General features: G+C 40.0%; 1 protein-coding gene and 1 long non-coding RNA gene across 3 annotated transcripts in view; one reads left to right on the forward strand and one right to left on the reverse strand.

The window, feature by feature from the left end:
- The window catches only part of LOC117796734, an 88,813-nt gene extending 76,724 nt beyond the window's left edge, over nt 1-12,089 (reverse strand). The window contains exons 1-2 of the long non-coding RNA XR_004621390.1: nt 11,788-12,089; nt 7,757-7,895 (exon numbers count right to left, since the gene is read on the reverse strand). This is a non-coding gene — a long non-coding RNA (uncharacterized LOC117796734). The remainder of the gene's footprint in view (nt 1-7,756; nt 7,896-11,787) is intronic.
- A 232-nt stretch (nt 12,090-12,321) lies between these two features.
- Nucleotides 12,322-12,700, forward strand: part of FAR1 (fatty acyl-CoA reductase 1) — a 66,724-nt gene continuing 66,345 nt past the window's right edge. Inside the window, exon 1 of one of the 2 annotated variants that reach the window (XM_034644638.1) lies at nt 12,322-12,575. The gene's annotated coding sequence lies outside the window, so the exon portion shown is untranslated. The remainder of the gene's footprint in view (nt 12,576-12,700) is intronic. The other variant, XM_034644637.1, reaches the window with a different exon arrangement.

Consider the following 12,700-nt stretch of genomic DNA (forward strand, 5'->3'; position numbering starts at 1 on the left):
AAAAAAAATGACGTCTAAACATTGACAATGCCACCCACAAAAAAAAAGGGCAAAACAACCATCTAATCAGATGAGGAAAGAAACTGGCCAGCAAGATGGTTTCTTTCTTTTTTTTTTTTTTTCACAATGATGCTTGTAAAACAGACAACAGACGGTATTTAAAGAAGTATTACAAATACTGTTTCTCTTCTTCCCAGCACCTGTGAGCCACCAGGACACTTTAATCAATAGAAGAGATAGTGAGAATGTAGAGGAGGCAAAATTGTACCTCTACTTTCTTAGGGGTTTTCAGCCAGGCCTGAGAATTAAACTGTTATAAGACAGATCAATAGGAGAAAAGTATACAAACCCAGAGGTTTCATATGACATGGGAGCTTTCATAAGCAAAGAAAGATCCAAAGAAATGGCAAACCTACTGGATTTTACATTAGGTTGAACAAAAAGGCAATTGTGGAAACGTAACTGAACTATATGGGGAAGCTACAGGAAGATAAGTATTGACATGGACTATTGATACAGGATTCTCTTGGCTTTGATTCCCCATTGAAGAATGTTCCTTTTCCCCTGATACAGGGAGGGCGTCTTTTACACGGGAGTGTTTATCTCCTGTTTTCAGGAAGAACAGGGGAGATTAGAATGCTCTTCTTTGCATCTGTTTTTTTAAGCGCCTTTGGCTCAAAATAGTCCTTATGTCAAAGTGGCATATTCTGCCTCCTTTCATTCTCCCTCTTTGAAGATTTCCCCAAAAGATTCATGGTCCAGAATCTGAGTTAACAGATTGTTCTATTTCTCAGTGATTTAGTCTCTTAATCTTGAGAATAGGTCCGTTCATTTAAACAGCTGTGTCTCAGTTCAGGAGGTGGTGATGCAGATGACGGTAGCTGTTCGTCTACGTTAGGCCACCACATGATAGGAGCGATGAGGCATTACTGAGGAGTATTTTTTATAGAAATCGAAGAAAAACAAATATTAATAGTTGGAAACTTAATTTCTAAGTCCACAGGACAGTCAGTTGAGAAGATTTCTAGATTTTTCAAAAAAGATTTATTTATTTATTTTTAGAGAGAGAAAGAGAGCACGCATGCGTGCGCACCTGAGCAGGGGGAGGGGCAGAAGGAGAGGGAGAGAAATCCTCAAGTAGACTCCACGCTGAGCACAGAGCCCAAGGAGGGCTTGATTCCAGGACCCTGAGATCATGACCTGAGTCAAAACCAAGAGTCTGACACTTAACGGACTGAGCCACCCACGTGCCCCAAGATATCTAGACGTAAGCAAGAAGCTTCCTTATATAGCAGAAAAAGGATGACCGTTGTAATTTGACAAATTTCCTGGTTTGTAGTTGGAAGGTCTCCCGTTGCACTGGGTATTCCAGTGAACTTTCTGAGTGGCCTACACAAGTAGACATGAAGTTTGTGTATCTGTGATCTGTTGTAGTGATTAGTTCTGAAGTTTATATCAGGTCATCCAGCTTTCACGAATAGGACTTCGGGAAAAGGACAATTGTTTTCTTTGTGATTTCAAGCAGAAGGGTGGGAGGAAATGGGAAATGTTAGTTTGGAGAGTTGTGGCCATATACCAGAGGAAACTAGAAGAATTCAGGATCTCGACCAGTTTTTAGTTAGATAAAAAACCTCAAAGACAATGAAAAGGCCTAGAATCTTAATTGTAAGGGTATGCTACAGTTTTTCACTGAAATGCAATTTTCTCTTCCCGTTTTTATTAAATATAATTACACTAAGACCATTTTTTTGTAAAATAAGTTTAGTCTCATTAAACTTGGCCTGATCATTTTTTTTTTAAAGATTTTATTTAGTTATTTGACAGAGATAGAGACAGCCAGCGAGAGAGGGAACACAAGCAGGGGGAGTGGGAGAGGAAGAAGCAGGCTCGTAGCAGAGGAGCCTGATGTGGGGCTCGATTCCGTAACGCCGGGACTACGCCCTGAGCCGAAGGCAGACGCCTAACCGCCGTGCCATCCAGGCGCCCCCACATAGGCTCTTTTTAAGTCTGTTTTGTTGGAACTTTGAATAAGGAATCTTAGATTGAAACTTAAAACCCGGGGCGCCTGGGTGGCACAGCGGTTAAGCGTCTGCCTTCAGCTCAGGGCGTGATCCCAGCATTCCGGGATCGAGTCCCACATCGGGCTCCTCGGCTGGGAGCCTGCTTCTTCCCTCTCCCACTCCCCCTGCTTGTGTTCCCTCTCTCTCTGTCACATAAATAAATAAAATCTTTAAAAAAAAAATGAAACTTAAAACCCATTTGAGGCTAAGAAATCAAGCCAAGAATTCACCATTAGACTTTGCCTATAGCATCCATAGATTTGGGTGAATTCCTTTCTTTTCAAGGAAGTCGTGATGACAAAAAGTCATAAAATTATAACCATCCTTATTAGTTCATTCAGTCTCATGTACTTGCTTTTGTTTGCTTGATCTTGGGTTAGCAGTTTTATGAATCGATCCGTTTTTCCATTAGAATTCTAGAAATTCTTGAAGTTTTTTTTTTTTTTAAAGATTTTATTTATTTATTTGAGAGAGAGAGAATGTGAGTGTGGGGGCAGGGCAGAGGGAGAAGGAGAAGCAGACTCCCTGCTGAGTGTGGAGCCTGATGCGCGGTTCAATCCCAGGACCCTGAGATCATGACTTGAGCCAAAGGCAGACACTCAACCAACTGAGATACCCAGGCTCCAACCCCCTCATTTTTTTTTGAGAGAGAGATTGAGAGTGTGGCACACCAGCGGGGATAGCGGGAGAGGGAGAGAGAGGAAATCTTAAGCAGGCTCCAGGCTAAGCGCACAGCCCAACATGGGGCTCAATCTCATGACCCTGAGATCATGACCTTAGCTGAAATCAAAAGTCAGACACTCAACTGACTGAGCCACCCAGGTGCCTCAGAATTCTAGAAATTCTTATCCAGCTTAGTGTTATGATCTTAGAGGTATTCTAGAGTACTTGTCAGGGTCCTTGCAACGGATCTCCTTAAAGATGAAGTATTTTTGCCTGCAGTTGACTGTAAATGCTCTCAGAGAAAAACCAAGAGTAAGGCAATGGTCTATGAATGACAAAAGACTTAAAAATAGCCATGGTTACAGATCTGGTGAGAGCTCACTATTAAAAAAATGATATAATCAACAAGAACATTTGGTTATTTCTGTAAAATGCAATGTTTTCAAATAATAATTGAAATTTTGAATGATTATATAGGCAGTAAGGACACTGACAGGTTTCTAGGAATTCTGTACAATTTTTAAATATTGGTAACATTTATTCACACAAATATGACCTAAAGAAAGTTAATTATCACTTTTATTTGACAATGTTTCCCATGTAATAGCATATCTCAAATAAGCTATTCTTTTAACCTCTTTTTGTAAGGATAGAGAACAAATCTTTGAGATATCTAGGGACCCTCTGAGAAATTCCAAAGTTAGTTCAGGGTCAAGAGACTCATTTTGAATTTGATTTGGGGAATTTTGTCAAAAATGTCTAAAGGTTTGGAGCTCCCCTTGACATGGCACGAGGTGGCAGTCAGCACTCTGGCTCTGTGGCCAGCTCTGCACTTGGCTGCCTGACTTCTTCCTGCTACTGCTTTCCAGGGATAAGAGAACTAAGACCTAAGTCCAATCTCCTTTCCAAGACTGCATTCCAAATTTATTTGTTTATTTTTAGAGGCAGAGTGCAAGTAGGGGAGGGGGAGTGAGAAGTAGAGGAAGAGAATCTGATGCAGGCTCTCTGCTGAGTGCAGTGCCCAAGGTGATACTTAATCCCTTCACCCTGAGATCATGACCTGAACTGAAATCAAGACTCAGATGCATAACTGACTGAGCTACCCAGGTACCTCTGAAGGAAAGGCTTAATTACCATTGTTATTTTTATAGACAATATTACAAAATCATTGGCATATAAGGAGGTGATCCAAAATCCTACGATGTAGGAAAGATTGTAGAGTACTAAGGAGTTTATGAAAATATTGTTACATGTCTAGATTTTGTGATATTTGTGTGGCCATCTTTTAAAATTTATGTTGTTTTTGTGATTTTTATTCTTATCCTTAATAAATATTCACTTATGGGGTGCCTGGATGGCTCAGACGGTTAAGCGTCTGCCTTCGGCTCAGATCATGATCTCAGGGTCCTGGGATCAAGCCCCACATCGGGTTCCGTGCTCAGTGGGGAGCCTGCTTCTCCTTCTCCCTCTACTGTTCCCCTTGTTTCCCCTGCTTGTGCTCTCTCGCTCTCAAATAGAAATAAAAATCTTTAAAAAAATAAATAAATAAGTAAATAAATATTCACTTATTACCTAAAAAAACAAAAAGCCTAAAGGTTTAAAACACTTGATTAAGTAGTATCCCAATGACAAAATACTTAGTTATCCAACTTTTTAGTGACCATTAAAAGATTTTAAAAGTAAATATAGAAAGTTACATAATTGTTAAAAAAAAAACCCTCAGCTTCTTTAATATTGAAGATCCAGTTTTCTTAAGTAAACAAAGGCCTGATAAAGACAATGTGAAGCACAGGAAATTATTCTGATAAGACACAGAATCTTTATTTCCTTGGCAGATGATGTAAAAGGTAAAGAAAAACTTTTTAAAATCTCTTATTAAAAGCAGACCAATAATCTAAGAAACTGTCATTTTAATGGGGAGAAAATCAAACTTATTCTGTATCAGTATATTATTGAGCTCATTTTTTAAAACTCTTATAAATTATCCTTTAATTTTGGCCAGGTTTGACCTTGCGACATAAAATTTCTGTTCCACAAACCTACAATTTTCTACATCCATTTGATTTTGTCTTACTCCTTTTCTCTTTCTTATTCTGGAACATTTAGTCATTTTGCTTAAGGACAAAATTACTTCCTCTTTTCCTTAACAAAAACACATCCTGCCTTAATCGTATACTCTTTATATAAAAACACATCCCATTCTCCTCCTATACTTTTTTTTTTTAAAGATTTTATTTATTTATTCGACAGAGATAGAGACAGCCAGCGAGAGGGAACACAAGCAGGGGGAGTGGGAGAGGAAGAAGCAGGCTCATAGCAGAGGAGCCTGATGTGGGGCTCGATCCCATCACGCCGGGATCACGCCCTGAGCCGAAGGCAGACGCTTAACCGCTGTGCCACCCAGGCGCCCCTCCTCCTATACTTTGTACACAAAGTTTTTTTTTCCTTTGCTGTTTTTATTTTTAGTAGTTTTATTTTCATATATAGATTATAAATATATAGATTACAAATTTTAACCATTTAGTAACCTTTATTTTCCAGTGAAAATTAGGAAGCAGGCAATTGTGAACTATTGTATATATTAGCATCCTCCACTAGCTTAGTAGATTTATAAATACATAATTATAAATATTTATAATTTTTAAAGACTTACACTTTTTCGCAGTACAGTTTTTTTTAATGTGGTAAAAGATATGCTTACTAACAGACTCAAATATCTTTTTTTCTCTATAAAAATTGAGAAGCCAAAAGCAGATAAACTTATGTTTAGCAATTAATGTTTTGTGTATTATCTTATTTGGAAATGATTTAAATATTCAATGAATATCCATCATTTAATTTAATTTAATATAAGTTTAAGGTTTCAAGTTTCCAGAAAGATTTTGGAATCTTTGTTTTAATGAAACAAAGTTAGCATAATCTTAAATTATTCTTCTTTAGATAATCACAGGAGAGAACTTAAAAGTTAAAACATACGGTTCTCTCCAACTTTTATTTTGTACTGTTGTGTTTTACATACATGAAGCAATTTATTTTTATTGTACATCTTGTTTTTAAACTGAATTTATAATTTTACAGTCTTAAGCATCTAGTAGAGATAAACTCATCTGATTTGTAAGCCCAAGTAGAAAAAGTTGTATCTCTTCATTATGTTTAATGTTTACAACTCTGAAGACATGATTGTTTTTATTGAACCAACAAATTTAAACTAGCTTTAATTTACCAAAGATTGTCCTAGATCTTGTGAACTTGAAAAACGTTTAGGTTAGTTTCTATATTTCTGAGAGTTTTAGAAATACTTAATTTATGTAAGTGCTTATTTTTTTAAACCAACTAAACAGAGCTCTTTTACAAAGTAATTTTGGCAATATCATATGAAAGTAGAAAAATAACACATTACATAACATGTATACCTAGATGCATACAGTCATACAAAAAGAGAACTTAGAGTTTTCATTTTAAATCTCAGTGATGAATTAGGTATAAATTCAGAAACACAAAATGTATTAATTTATATAAGAGTGCTTTTTGCCTTATTTTTCATTTCAATTTGATCTTCTTATAGGTAACAATAGGACATTTGTTTAGGATAAGAACTCTCTAAAAAATCCTTTTAAATATGGGCGCCTGGGTGGTTCAGTTGGTTGAGAGTCCGACTCTTCATTTCAGCTCAGGTCCATGATCTCAGGGTCCTGGGATTAAGCCCTGCATCAGGCTCCATGCTGGGCATGGAGCCTGCTTGGGATTCTGTCCCTCCCTCTCCCTCTGCTCCCCTACCTCCCCTCCAGCTTGCACATGCAAGCACTCTCTCTCTCAAAGAAAATCTTTTTTAATTATAAAAGTCCAAATATTCAAAAGTATACCTTCTTTTTAAAATGAAGTATAATTGACATACAATGTTATATTAGTTTCAGGTGTACAACATATTAATTCAACAATTCTATACATTATTCAGTGCTCACCATGACACATGTAGTTACCATCTGTCATATAATGTTATTCCAATATTCCCTATGCTGTACATTTCATCTCCATGACTTATTATATAACTGGAAGTTTCTACCTCTTAATCCCCTTTATTTTGCCACTCTCCTCTTCCCCTCTGGTAACCACCAGTTGGTTCTCTGTATTGAAGAGTCTGTTTGTTCATATGTTTTGTTTTTTAGGTTCCACATATAAGTGGAATCATATGGTATTATCTTTCTCTGTCTGACTTATTTCAGAAAATATAACTATTTGAATTGTGACTCAAAAACAAAATGCCTTTTTATGGTTTAAAATCAAAAAGCCGTTATGGCTTAACCATAGACACAAGAGGAGTACCCAAAGAGAGTGAAAAGGATGCAGCCCTCCCCAAATCCAGTATGTTCATTCCCAGAGTTAGCCTAAGTGTGCAAAGACTTTCATTGTCACAGGTGGTAAGAATAGCGTTTGTGAAACTAGTGTCTCTTGTTACCTATGGGAAGACAAGATGTCTCCAGCTACAGACTAGCTTATCTGTGGTACTGGGTGGGTGATGTCAGGATGAGAGTTTCCTAACACTATGAAGGCAATGAAGGTGAGACAACAAAGGCCCTTCATGGACTGGAGGCTCTCAAGACAAACTTCTGAAGAGCTGGTGATGTTGGACAAAGAGAACACTGCTTGTCATTTTGTGTCTTGGGTTTCCAGCCTGTTTGTCTGGTTGCCTGATGCAAGCCAACACTTGTACCCTCCGGGTGATGGAGATCCAAAGCCATGCTCTCAAGACATAAAATTGGATGAAAGGAAGATGCTCTGATTTTTTCCCCCTTATGAGAAACACCACAAAAGAAAGACAAGGAAAACAAAGACTAGGAGACTATGGATTATACCAGTGGGTACCCAGAACCAAATTTACAAGAGCCATAATTCAAAGAACTAATTTTGACAAACATTTTTCTCCTGTCAATCTATATTTAGAAAGAAAAAAGATACAGGGAGACTCTTATTGTTCTCCTTTTGGCTGGGCCTGCAGGCATAAATCTGAGATACTGATGTGGTAAGGATCTTACCTTCTGCTGGTTGTCAGATGTCCCAGGATCTCTTAGTGTTACAGTCACTGACATCCCATCATTGTCACCAGGAATTGTAGGGGAGGCAATATTTTACCTCTATCTTCTCAAGGTTTTTCAGTTGATCCTGAGAATTAAACTGATATAAGACAGATTAACAGGAGAAAGCACACAAATCTATGTTTTATGTGATACAGGAGCTCTCATAAGGAAGATCTACTAAAGAAATGACAAAACCTAGAGGCTTTTATATTAGGTTGAACAAAAAGGCAATTGTGGAAAAGTATCTGAACTATATGGGAAGGCCATAGGAAGATAAGTATTATTTTAATATGGTCTATTTATAAAGGATTCTCTTAGCTTTGATCCCCCATTGAAGAATGTTCTTTTCCCCTGGTGCAGGGAGGGCATCTTTCACATGGCAGTGTTTATTTCCTGTTTTCAGGAAGAACAGGGAAGATTAGAATGCCCTTCTTTGCATTTGCTGCTTTTAAGTGCCTTTTGCTCAAAAATAGTCCTTATGCCAAAATGGCATATTTGGGGCTGGCATATCATGCCACCCTTCAAGAACTGAAAAGTCAATAGTAGGATACAAGGAATGATTTAGAAGGGCCAAGGACATATCAGCTATATTTTTGTTTCACCTAGATTGAAGTTGTTGAATAACTGAGGGCCAGATGATTCACCTCCATGTGAAAACCAAACTTATCTCACAGATCTCTGAAACACTCAGAACAAATACTTGGCATTAAGTTTTACCCTCCTTTTATAGACGGGGAAATGAAGCTACAAGGACCTGTGTGTACTTGTTCAGACTGGCAATAGATGGATAGTGGAAATGTTAGAAAACCTGGTAAAATTGTTTTTTATTTTCCCTTAATAACAGGCTTTAAAAATATGTTTAAAGCAGACGGATTCTGGGTCATAATTGAGTAAGGGGCAAGGTAGAGATGACCAAATGATTTGCAGAGAATAACTGCTCCCACTAGAAATTTGACTCTCTTGCGAGCAGTGGCCTGAAACTCTTTCTACACTATGAAAGTGAGCATCTCTGGTGCATTCTAGATGGCTGTGATGGGTTCTCCACCGTAACTACAAAGGAAGGTGTGTTCAACTTCAGTTTTGTCAACACAAGTATTTTTAATGTGAAAGTTACTCTTAAATAGTTCACACTCTCCCTTGTCATGAAATCTGTAAAGATAAAGCATGGTAAAAAATAATTACTAATTCTAGGAGTTCCATGAGAGACGTATGAAAAGGTTCTGTGCTACTCATTGTGGGGAACATAAAGGTGATAAGGATAAGGCAAAATGACTTGATCTGGTTTTGGAGATGGCAAATGTGGCTCAGTAGAAAGATTATGGGGTTTGCCATCAAACAGATTTAGATTTCAATCCCACTTTTGTCACCTAACAGCTGTGTGATGTTGGGCAAGCTACTTGTCTCACTGAGCTTAAGATTTCCCATCCATGAAATTCAGATGAATAGATGAATACTTGTATAGGGTTGTTGGGAAGGTAGAGTGAAAAACCTCATCAAAACTGTTTAATAAGGCATTGGCAGAAAAACATACAAGTTAGAAAATAACATAAGCCGTAAGAAAAGTGTTTCCTCAGAGCAGGAAGAGGCAGTGTTTACATAAAAAAAAATTAATGCTTGAACTTCCTTGTTTTTTGTTTTAAAAAAGTTATGAAATTCTGAGGGATTCATAATAGCTATCTAGAACATTATGTGTAGCATATATGTTTCTGGTCTTTATTCCTATATATTTTCTCAGTAATACATGGTATTTCTCTTTAGGTTGTCAACTGTTTGTGAATAGGTGTAAATTATTTCTGCTTGGTGGAATTTACCTTCATTTGCAGAATTGTGTTTCTATAGCAAGGATCAAAAGCTCATACAGGTATTTCATATTTGAATAAAATTACAGTGCAGTTGATTCCAATATATGGCAGCCCAATCTTCAGGGCTCTTGTTGAAAGATGGGGAAGGCATTTGAATGAATGATTGCTTTCTTTGGTATTACTACACTACTACATTGTAGGTTAGACTCTGGGCAAAATCCTTCATTGCCTTTTGTGGAGACCATGACTCACTTTTTGTAGATATATGAATTCTTTGAATTCACTTAGGAATGATGGTGCACTGAGGGACACTGGTCAATACAACATAACCTCCCCATGAGTTTGTACCATCTTGGAGAGTGAACCACTGTTTTAAAGTTCTCCTCAAGAAAGCCCATCTGGGGCCGGGGGCGGGGGGATTGTGGAGGGGTATATCTCTGCTGGAGGTGCCTGTTACCTACACATTGACTTGAATCAAATGAGATGCCTTTATGCTCTCAACCCTAATGTTATTTTCGAAAATCATAATGTACTCATTAAGCAATTACTTAATTTCTTCATGTGTTTTCCTCAGAATTAAGTAATAGTTTATATTTTTATATAGCTATTTGAAAAAAATCACGATGTATGCACAAAAATGTAAAAATTTGCAATGAAAGTATTCTCCATAAATAGTATCTAATTGCACATGTTGATAAATCTCAGCAGTGGGTTACTTAGTTCTGGTCTTCTGAGAATACGCTTCTAAATTCCCTAAGCATTTAAATTGTTAGATAGCTGGCATTTACACCATTAGATTGTTTTTATATGTATTTTCTCAACCTGCATTACATTGGTATGATCCATTTATGTCTGTTTTCCTATTATACCCTATGCTCTTTGGAAAAATACTCTTACCTAATTATATGCCTAGTTCAGGGACAAGTACTTTAAATAAAGGAATTTATCTGAACTGAACAACTTAATGACTAAATTAACAAATATGAATCATGTAGTCTTTTTAAAATTTTTTAAAAAGATTTTATTTATTTATTTGACAGAGACAGCACAAGTAGGTAAAGCAGCAGGCAGAGGGAGAGGGAGAAGCAGGCTCTCCCCTGAGCAGGGAGCCCCACCGGGGCTTGAAGGCAGACTCTTAACGGACTGAGCCACCCAGGAGCCCCTGAATCATGTCATCTTCAATTCTTTTGCTGCTGGTGCTCTTTCACAGGCTAGAATTTGGATCGGACTTCTTATGTTTGTTTAGGAAAGGTTACTATTGACCTATTTATAAGTGTTTAACCTGGCCCTGGCTATTTCAGAATTCTGGTACTGGACTGGATTCCAGGCCCACACATCTGGCCTAACCTAGTAGAATGCCTCATCCCTGAGGGCAAGCAGATGTGTCAGCTTCGTGTTCTGTGTCCTGCAGGAATGACTGTGCGTGGTGCTGGAGTGTGAACTCCTCCAGGGCAGAAGCTATAGTATTTATTTATTTATTATTCATTTATTTAGAAGCTATGGTATTTAAATTTATTTATTTATTTTAGAATCTATGGTATTGAAGTTTATTTATTTAGAAGCTATAGCCTTTAAATTTATTCATTCATTCATTTATTTAGAAGCTATGGTATTTAAATTACATTTTCCTGGGTTCAGAACTTAGGTCAGCAAAGAGGTAGGCAGCTCACTAAACTTCTGTAGTTTCCAACTGGGTGCAGCATCATGGGTGCTTTGGCGCCACTAACAGGGCCAGACACTGAAACAAGCTCTAAATCCTCAAAGAAAAATCGCTGAACCATCTTAGTTGATCCTTAAGTATCAACTCCTGTGAGCTAGTCACTGCGCCAAAAGCTTTCACTCACTTTAAATTCTCACAGTCCTTTTCTTTTTCTTCCTATGGTTTGTAGTTTTTGAATGACAGGCAGCTAAATCCTAGTGAGAGTGTGTGTACCACGGGAGTCTCACGGAGCCTAAAGTTACAGCAATGTTATTACTGAGTTTTTCTCACAATCCTTTTAAAAACTGAGATATTATACAATATTATATATTAAAGTGTCTTGAGTGCACTAATATTAACTGTACGGCTTGATAAATTTTTACAGATGGATACCAACCAGATCAAGAGACAGAACGTTTCCAGCTTTCATTAGGTTGCCTCGTGCCCCTTCCATCCCCCGAGGTAACCATTATTCTAACTTCTCTCACCATCGATACATTTTGTACGGAATTATTGTGGCACGATTCGTCCGCGGCGCTGGACGAGACGCACGCTCGGCTTCCTCCCTAAAAAGCATCCCGCCGAGGTTCCAGGAGTCCACAGAGCAGCGGCTCTCCTCTCACCGCCCCAGCGGCGAACTCCACGTAGGCGGTGCGGGAGCACGCCACAATGGCTGCCCGCGCTCTCCCGCGCCGGCCTCGCCGCATTCTCCCACCTTGCCAATGGGTACCCCTCCCGCGCGATGGGCAGCCGGGCGTGGCCCTGGGCGCGACCCGCCGGAACTCGAGCAGCCAGGCGGACGCTCCAGAGCTTGGGATGTGGGGCGCGCGCCCATTGGCTGAACTTTCCCCGGTGGACCGGCCGGCCGCAGAGCCCGCCTCCCGGCCTCCTCTCGGCGCTCCCATTGGCAGTTCGTGTCCCACCCGCGCCCGCTCCCGCCCCCAGCCCGCCGTGATGGAAACGGGGTTGGGGGGGGTGGGAGGCCGAAGCGGGGAGGGGGGTGAGCTTTCCTCCCGGTAAGGGGGCGCGAGAGAGAAGACAGGCCAATCAGGACAAGACGTGGAAAAGAGGCGCTGCGCCAGCCAGTCACATCGCGAGGTCCGGGTCGGGGAGGCTGACGTGAGTGGCACAGCCAATGGGCGTGCCACTACCCGTCCGCTTTTCAGCAGCCGGTCGGGGGTGGTGGAGGAGCGAGTGAGGAGAGCGCGACGGTGGCGGCGGCGGAGCCATCGCTGGACAGCCAGGGGGAAAGCGAGGCCCGAGCCTCTGCGTCTAGGTGAGAGGCAGCGACGCCGGGCGAGGGGAGGCCGGGCTGCGAGCCCCTTCTTGCCTGGCCCGTGCCGCGGCTGCTGGAGCCGGGGCGGCAGGCCGCCAGCGGCGGAGGCGACACCCGCCGCCCCG

Source organism: Ailuropoda melanoleuca, chromosome 16, assembly GCF_002007445.2.
Source record: "Ailuropoda melanoleuca isolate Jingjing chromosome 16, ASM200744v2, whole genome shotgun sequence".
Lineage (NCBI taxonomy): Eukaryota > Metazoa > Chordata > Mammalia > Carnivora > Ursidae > Ailuropoda > Ailuropoda melanoleuca.